Below are 9,606 nucleotides of genomic sequence, written 5' to 3' on the forward strand. Positions count from 1 at the left end.
CAGGCTGGGACGGAGACAAACACAAGCCACATGCCTTGACCTCTGATTCACCTTATTGAAAAAGAGGCGTAAAATAGTCATTTAGTACACTATCATCAGAGAGGATTCACACACTCCAAGCACATTCTTTAAAAAAAAGAAAAAATAAAATAAAAAAAGAAAAAGGTCTTTGAAGTGAATGAAAAATTAGAAATTCAAGTGACCACGATCAATTCTGAAACACTGCACAAAATTAATTACAGTTTTGCATCAGAAGCAAGAATGTAGATTTCAGACAGTCTATGTCATTTATCTCATGCTGTACAATATGCAAGACGATTAAAAAGCCAAATCTGTTCCCACCCCCCAAGTCTAAGGCCTATCAGAGGCTGTGAAGTACAAATGATTAACTCCAAATTATTCAAGGGATTGTACAGAAGCTTCAACTTGAATGAAATTTGCAGCAAGTCACAGGAGCTATGGAGGGACAGATTTGCTGCTCTTTATCAAAATCTAGTCTGACTATCGCTGACAGAATCCAGATAAATTGCATAGTAATCTGGCAGTGGCTGTGGAAAGCTTGCTCTGCAAAATCCAAATCTCTAATTTCTATCTGTTTTTAATTGCTTGACTTAAATTTGCATTTTTATACAATTGGCTTAAAGGATTTATTCAGTTCTTTAGGCTACTCTAATAAAATTGGGTCCCATTTTGCACAGTATCTCAGAAGCCTACTTACATTAAATAAGCACGCTGTATTACAAAAATATTTACTGTAGCAGAAAAAGATTCCTTTTTATGTCATGTTCAGAATTAGGTAAAGAATACATGTGTCAGGAGGCTCATTTTAAACTCCCCCATGAAAACATGCCTCAGAAAGAACACGATAGCATAACAAAGAAAAGTGGGTGAAAAAAAGCATTCATTCAACCCTGGATAAACTGGTAGGGTAAAAAATATACGTATGTGGACCAAGGGTAGGTACACATGTAAATACAAGTCAGAAGCCACCAAGAAAACAATGTGCTGTTAACCAAGCATCTTGAACACAGCCACCCATGCAGCTCTCCAGACTCTGGGCACTAAAGCAAGAGCTTCCATACTTGTAATTACCACGCTCCCATGTCATTAACAGGAGTGACATCAACTGACTATTATCCTTATAAACAAGTTAATATCACCCTCCTACATTATAGCTTACCTTACCCCAACCATAAATATTACAGAATACCACCATCTGAGCAGCACGGCTGGCTAATAACCTTCAGCCACTGTTCAAGTGAGTGTCAGAAACCAAGTTTAAGTGTGACAATTGTTTGGAAACCAGCAGTTCAGCAGGATAACTAGGGCAAGACTACTAAGTTCCTTAAAATATTACACTCTTAATCACTTATTCAGCTTCATTTATCCATTCTGGAACTGACTAATGCAATAGATGAGGAGACTTATTTCAAACACACAATTTAACTTTCTACTCAAGCTTTGCCAAAAGTGTTGCTCTATTTAAAAGGTTTGATTGTCAAAGGACATACAAAGGCCATGAGCACCTTTGGCTTAATTTGAGTATCCTTAGTAATCTACAGTTTCCTTTTCTTTCCATGTGAGTGTGAACAAAACAGCACCAAACAGTTCCTGTATCACAACAAAACACATGATCTGACCTCAACCATAAACAGGATTTGACCCTACATGCTGTTCACAGTGCTTAACATGAACATAAATTAGAACTTGTGACGTTTTGAATTTATAAGTTTATAAACTAAATTATGATTTAGTTATGTTCCAGCCTGGAGAGTAGCTGCTCCATTATTTTGCTAATGGATAACATGTCCAGTATCCATACTTATAAAGAAAATCCACAAAAGAAATAAAGGCAGTGAACTGGGAAGAAAAGTCACCTACTAGATAACATGAAATTCTTGAGGTAACTAGCTATCAAACACGGCAATTCTAATTCTGGCTATTGTGTAGATAAATCTACAAATATATTCAAGGAGAGAGAGTTATCCAAGCAGTACTTTTCCTCTCTTCAAATCAGTGATGTTCCTTTAGGATATATAGGCAAAAAGAGTTCCAGTAGCAAGAAACCAAACCCTCTGAACTGAAGAACCACTCTGCATAGATCACCAGAAATAGGGAGAGAAAGCAGGAATGATGTCACTTTCAAAGTTCAGTGCTCACAGCAGACCTCAGGTGAAAAAACAGAGAAACCCATCCATAATTGTTCTAATGAAACACCCACAAGCAATACAAGGATAATCAATAGTTCTGCTGCAAAATCCAGAGGAACTTTAGTTTGTTACTCTTGCTAATGTCCTGCAAAACTGCATAGGGAGAATAATGTAGCTTCTTCTTAGAAAGTCAAACAATATGCTAGGAGCCAACGCTTAAATGGCACATTTAGGAGAGAATGACAGAACTTGATGTCAAATTGCCATGGAACCAAAAGCCAGTGTAACACAATGTACAGCCATTTCTTGTAGCTAGCAAAATAGAAAATAACTGCCCATAAACTTCTAATCCAGCTGTGTCACACCTTTATTTTACTAGGAACCTTTACACTCACTCTCATTAATTACCATTACTAAGCTAACCTTTCCTGAATATATGAGATATTCTATATGTGAAATGAGAAAAAACACATCTTGATATACTATAGAAGAAAAAAAAAGGCTGACAGACTTTCTGTAACTCCAAACTTATATTATATGTTAACATCAAACAGTCAAGGAGAAAGCTATCCATTGTTCTCCATTTCCTCTAGCATCAGAAATAACACAATACATGCAGCCAAGCATGTTTGAATTTTTTAAAACACGTGTACAATTACCAAAACTCAGAATGCACCTTACGTACTATTCAAGCTTCATCATGTCCCTTGATAATTTTGCTATTAACTTTTTGGTACTCTTTCCCTCTATTACCATGTTTTTATAAGGTAATTCATATAAATCCTCTGTAAGACTACAGATAAAAATTCCATTTAACTGTTGAGTGCATCTTATACGAGTTCCACAATGATACATAATTTTCTAGCAACAAATTTCATATTCACCTTTGGATGTTAGAATGAAGGAAGACCTCCAAGGTTTTAGCAAGAGTCTTCATAAAAAATACATTTGTATTTATCCTTCTTCAGTCACAGGTTTTGAATTTTACGTTTCTCTAAGAAATAATATCTGATTTCATTTCCAGCTGAAGGTAGTTATTCTAAAGTATCCCTCCCATTTCATATTTCTCATCTTTGATTCCTTTGAATGGCTATACTGTCAAACATTAGAAGTAAAGAGATCTGTTTGGTGAAGCAGAATTCCCTAAAGCTGATTCCTGCCAATGTGAGTCAGTGTCCATTGTACTCCATCCGTTTTTGCCAGCTAAAGAATGCTGCTATAATCTGTGTCAGTTTTATAGGATTTAATTCAACTGCAATGTCAAACCGGCATTCATATCTCACAGTGGGTTCATTTTAAAATAAACAAATAAATACTCCCCCCCTTCAGCCATTCTTTGGCTGCTTTTCTCCAATGAATACATTCCACAAATGGTGTGTACCAACAGTCTTCCAAGCAGACTGCTCTAAAGGATCAACTGATGCTGCATTACATCTTTACATTCGGCAAAAAATTGACCTACCAAGAATTGTGCTGTCATAGGCCCAAACTTGCAAAAAATTACATGCCTTCAGCACACAGGATTCCACTTCTACAGCAGTCCTGTGCTTTGCCCCCTCCCAACATGTTAAAGCATACAAAGCTACAAAGCAGGAAAAAGGGATAAAGCAGCTTATATTTGGAACACCTCTCACAGTAGCCCCACTGATTTCACTGGCATTATTCATACCGAAAACAAATCACTTGCATAATTAAAAATTTATAAATGTTTTATTTTAAAAAATTAGAATTATTTTGATGTACTGATTAGAAAACCTCAATTAAAAATCTGTAAGACCTTACATATTTTAAAAGTAATAATCTACTTACAGCTTATAAATTTATTTACTGAATAAATATAACAAAATTGAGGTTTGATTGAGTCAGAGTTATCCAGTATTAGCAAATTTAAGTATTATAAGTTGCTAGTGTAAAATTTTATGGCAAAACATAGAAATGTTGAAGTAGAGGGGGGCCCACAAAAAGATTTAAAAAACACACACATCATCAAAGATATTTAATCTTGCCTGCTATCACTGCAATGACTGTTAATCCAGGCAGCAATTCAAGCAAAAGCAGTCTTAAGGTTAACTGCAGCCTTTAATTTTTATCTTTCGGACTTTTTCTGGTACACTTCTGTTACTGTTGAAAACTCAGTGTCTACATCATAGAGTTTGGTGCTTTTGCCGGCATTTTTTAAGAACTTTGTCCCAGATATGCTGAACAAGATTTCCCAAATTCCTAAAGCAAGTTGAGAAGTAGTCAATTTGACCAAATTGCTTTGTTGCACTCAACAGCTTATTCAAGCTCATACGCACATAGTACAGTCAGGAGTGTGAGCTAATCCATACCAAAAACAAAAACTTCAGATTTACCCGTATTTAGGTTTCCGCAAGTGTGGCAAAAACAACATCAACACTCACTACTATATAAAAAAAAAAAAGAAAAAAAACTATTACCATAGTAAACCACAAAAGACTAAATGCTACAAGCAATATCCACCAAAGGAGGAGTGGAACAAGTGTCTGACAAAAAATGGTGATGTCTTGAAGGCCTGAGACGATGTGTATACTTAACTTAGAGATCATTAGCCTTCTATGAGCAAGTAACTAGGTGGCTGGATGATGGTAGAGCAGTAGATGTGTTTTTTCTTGATTTCAGTAAGGCATTTGATACTGTCTCCCACAGCATCCTCATAGATAAGCTAAGGAAGTGTGGGCTTGATGATCAGGTAGTGAGGTGGATCAAGAACTGGTTGGAAGGAAGAAGGAAGAGAGTTGTGGTCAATAGGGCAAAACCTAGCTGGAGGTCTGGGACTAGTGGAGTCCCTCAGGGGTCGGTGCTGGGACCAGTGCTGTTTAATGTTTTCATCAACGACCTGGATGAGGGAACTGAGTGTACCCTCAGCAAGTTCACCCATGATACTAAACTGGGAGGACTGGCTGACACACCAGAGGGCTGTGTTGCCATTCAGCAAGACCTGGACAGGCTGGAGAGTTGGGCAGGGAGGAACTTGATGAAATTCAACAAGGGCAAGTGTAGAGTCCTGCATCTGGGGAAGAACAACCCCATGTACCAGTACAGGCTGGGGGTTGACCTGCTGGACAGTACTGAAGGGGAAAGGGACCTGGGGGTCATGGTGGATAGAAGGATGACCATGAGCCATCAATGTGCCCCTGTGGCCAAGAAGGCCAATGGCATCCTAGGGTGCATTAGAAAGGGTGGGGTTAGTAGGTCAAGAGAGGCTCTCCTCCCCCTCTACTCTGCCTTGGTGAGGCCACATCTGGAATATTGTGTCCACTTCTGGGCCCCTCAGTTCAAGAAGGACAGGGAATTGCTGGAAAGAGTCCAGCGCAGAGCCACAGAGGTGATTAAGGGAATGGAACATCTCTCTTATGAGGAGAGGCTGAGGGAGCTGGGACTCTTTAGCTTGGAGGAGACTGGGGGGTGACCTCATCAATGTTTACAAATATGTAAAGGGTGAGTGTCAGGATGATGGAGCTAGGTTTTTTTCAGTGATGTCCAGTGATAGGACAAGGGGCAATGGGTGTAAACTGGAGCATAGGAGGTTCCATGTGAACATCAGGAAAAATTTCTTTACTGTGAGAGTGACAGATCACTGGAACAGGTTGCCCAGGGGGGTTGTGGAGTCTCCTACGTTGGAGATATTCAAGGCCCGCCTGGACAAGTTCCTGTGTGATGTACTCTAGGTTACCCTGCTCTTGCAGGAGGGTTGGAGTAGATGATCTTTTGAGGTCCCTTCCAACCCTTGGGATTCTGTGATTCTGTGATCATGCTATCCTCATGAATAAACACTTTGTGTAACCCAATACTGCCTGGCAGAGTATTCCTTGAGTACAGAGAGTATATACTTTTTCTCTGAATGTGATTTTTTTTTCCTCCCTTGAGTGATCAGCTGAAGTTCAGGCAGCCTTGTTTCTCTTAGAAGCACAGTCCAATGACAGAGTTACTCTGCTGCTGTTACGTTTATTTACAAGGAACACAGAAGTCTTTATTCTTTGTTCCAAGCTCCTTTCTACTTGTTGCATAGCTTAGAAATGCTTTTTAAGCATCTCTCAAATTCTGTCCCACCCTTTGCCTTTTTTGTCCCCATGGTTCTACTGTTTCCTTGGATGTCAGCAACTCTCTCACAACCCCCCACACCTCACAAAACTGGAGTGACAGCGTTACACGCAAATTGTGTAATATTGTAGCATTGCATCCCTCCCAGATCCCCGAGGTCTCAGTGGAGACGTCTCCCACTGTTTGGGAAGAAGGTGGCTGTTAATTCAGTTGCATGGTTTAAGAAGATATGTGCTGTTTCTTACAATATACTAAAGTATCTGCCTAGCATAGAACATACCTCACAAATCAAGTAAACTGTAGAAATATGGCACCGTTAACATTCTTTCTATGCTAAAGCTCAAGGAAAGTAACAGAAATCTGTCTGAATCCTGCAACAATACCTTAAGGGGTCCCAGAAACTTTGCAGAAACCTTAATCAGTATGGAAGTCCAGATCTACACCAAATACAAGAAGAAACTGCTCTTAGAACGTGTTGTAATTAAATGTTTGATGTAAGCATTTATTGTTTTTAAAGTGGCAGAGAAAATAAAAGTGCATTAAACATGTCATGATAAAGAACGGATGGTGTCATTTAATATTTTAGCACACTTTCTCATGAAAGTATTAGTTCATTATTTATAACAGATTTTTTTAAAGGCACATGTCTCATAACCCTGTGCTTTGATTTCTTTATAATAACCCCACCTGTAAATCACCAGTTTAAGCCCAAGAAATTACCTAAATACTTTGGAATAGGAAAACCCACATGGATATGATGCTGAAGTTACCTGAATTAATTTATCCTTGAGAATATGCCAGGGACAGTGGAAATACACTAAAGAAATAATGTAGACAAGCAAGTAAAAGAAAAGTAAACAAAAGGGGTGAAAAGCAGAGTTTGTGGGAGGAGAGACAGAGCATAAAAACCCCCATAATCCTATCAATGGATGGTACAGAATTTGTCCCACAAAAACAATTCTTTCTTAGATCTCTTTTGGGTTTGATTTAGCATTTGGCTTTTCTCAGAGAAAACGTTGTAGACATTTTTTCTCCTGGACACCCTCTCTGAATGAGGTCCCTCTAAACTCCTGTTTCTATGACTGATGCTGGAGAGTACGGCACTGTTTAGCACTAAAAGTTCAATTTAGCTGCAGCAAATAGATTTAAAAAAAAAAAAAAATCACAGCTTGCTGCTAAACATTTAAGCAATACCAAAGGAAGAAAAGGGGTGGTGCTTTCCCATAGGATAAGAAACCAGAGGTGCTGCACCCTCGTATAAGATGCTTCAATTGTATTACCAATCACTCTGAGCATGTTTCTTATTTGAAAATCATCCCTTCCCTGTCCCCAGACATAACGAACAAAGAGACTGCTCTTTAGCAAATCTTAACTCTACAATTCATAAGGACCAAGCCATAACATGAAGTATAAAACAAAACTATTTTTTCCTCAACTATGTGAACAACTGCACTTACTACTGGCCATCCACATAAGATATTCTGCATTCTGTATTCTGAAGTGCCTTTTCAGTGACCTCTAAGAGGGGAGATTTCACAGCAGCAATCCAATTCAAAAGTGATGAAAGCCTGAATAAGCCACTGAAGGCAACAAGCAGAAGTTATAGCTCTATCTCTGAGAAGACAAACACTGCTTGTCAATGCCATTTAAGTACTCAATATCACCCATGGAACCCACAGAAGCCCTGGCTTGCAAACTGATTTGTGTCACTAAGTGCATGCCTACACAGCACAGTAAAGCTAGGAGGAGCTACAAAGCCAGAAGACCTAATAATGGCTACAGAAATATTGTATCTGAATTAGTATAAAATTCCACCTATAGCAATCAGACCGAGATGTAAAATAAACCTTAGGAACATGAGTTGGTGATGAACCTAACATTGCTTCTGATACTCAGGGTGGCTTATTCAATGGTAACACAGGTGCTGTATCAATATATAATAATAATAATCAGTTAATAAAAAAAGATAAAACCTTTCCCAGTTTCTAATTACTTCAATTTTAGGTAATCTGAGTTTCAGCTATCTTCTAAGGGTATGCCTTCTCCTGCTAATTTTTTTCCAAGTCATCTTAGTATGACGATGCATCACAAAAAAAGTTCCAAAGGAGATTGTAAATGATTTTAAAAGCAAGTAACTCCTGTCCTTTCCTCCTCTCCTGTCCATCTGCCTCTTCCTCCAGCTGCTTTCTCCCTCTTCATCATCCTGCTTCACAGAAGAAGCTTTTAATCAAATCAACTTATAATGAGAAATGTGAAAATATACTAAAAGGTCCTGGACCTATTCATATAAAACAATCCTTTTTAGATAGCAATGGGCTATTTATAAGTGTTGTGCTTTACTGATGCAAAGTTATGAGACAGTAAGTTTCTGTTGTTTATTATATCCTATTGAGAAATAAGGACTCTGTGAGCTGCCTAGCTCAGCTGGCCTACCAGGCTCTGGAGTTTTTTTTATTTGGTTGGTTTTTGGGTTTGTTTGTTTTAAGAAAAAACAAACCAAGAGTTCTAGGGAATCTGTCTCCATTGCGTCAACTTAAAGAAGAATCTGAAACAACCCTAATTCTATAACTGGAAACTTCCTATAAGTTAAAGATACATTATTCTAGAGCATAAGGCAATAGCAAACATTGTCCTAATTGGCAAGAAGGAGAACTCTTCCTAGGAATTTGAGATTAAAAGCATATGGTGTATAGAGTATCTGACACCTTCAGAAATTACACATGCACTACACACCTCTGCATTCCATTTTTGTGTATCTCTGTGGTATAATACCGAGCATAGGGAAATGCTTTATAAAAATGAAAATGCAATTGTCTGACCAATAAAAGGTATTCCTGTATGTAATCCCAGTAATAGATTTTTAAACCCTTACCACTGCTGCAATATTATGTATTCATAGTTATTATCTTGTCCACTTCCAGATCCTGAAAGGTTAGATTGTTTAAAGATTTGTTAGCTGTGAAATACTTAAAAACCCAAAGTATTAAACTCAAAGCTAATTGAAAAATAGTATTTTATCAGACTCTTCTTTGATATTATCTTGTAATGATTGCACTTAAGGTACTCACAATATATCAATAAATAGTGAAATTAAAAATATAACATCTTTAGGGCTTTTCAGAGAATGTCGCTGTTAACAATTTATACTGCCTTTTTTTAACCATTATCTTCTTATATTTCCCACAATGCTTCACATCAGAAGCAAACAGAAACTGAATGATTACCCCAAAGTGTGCTAGATGAACTGGAAAAAGTCTATTCAAACAAAGCTCATTAGTTTTGATACCTCCAGGGCTATGACAAATTAAGTGGCTGGTGAATATGCTTGCAGACAAAAGGATGATGCAAAATCTAGGGCTTGTGCTAGGCATTGTGTCAATAAATTCTACAGAAA

The sequence above is a fragment of the Pezoporus wallicus genome, unplaced genomic scaffold (genome assembly GCF_028554395.1).
Source record: "Pezoporus wallicus isolate ANWC-B61680 ecotype Strahan unplaced genomic scaffold, APGP_CSIRO_Pwel_v1 contig_447, whole genome shotgun sequence".
Classification (NCBI taxonomy): Eukaryota; Metazoa; Chordata; class Aves; order Psittaciformes; family Psittacidae; genus Pezoporus; species Pezoporus wallicus.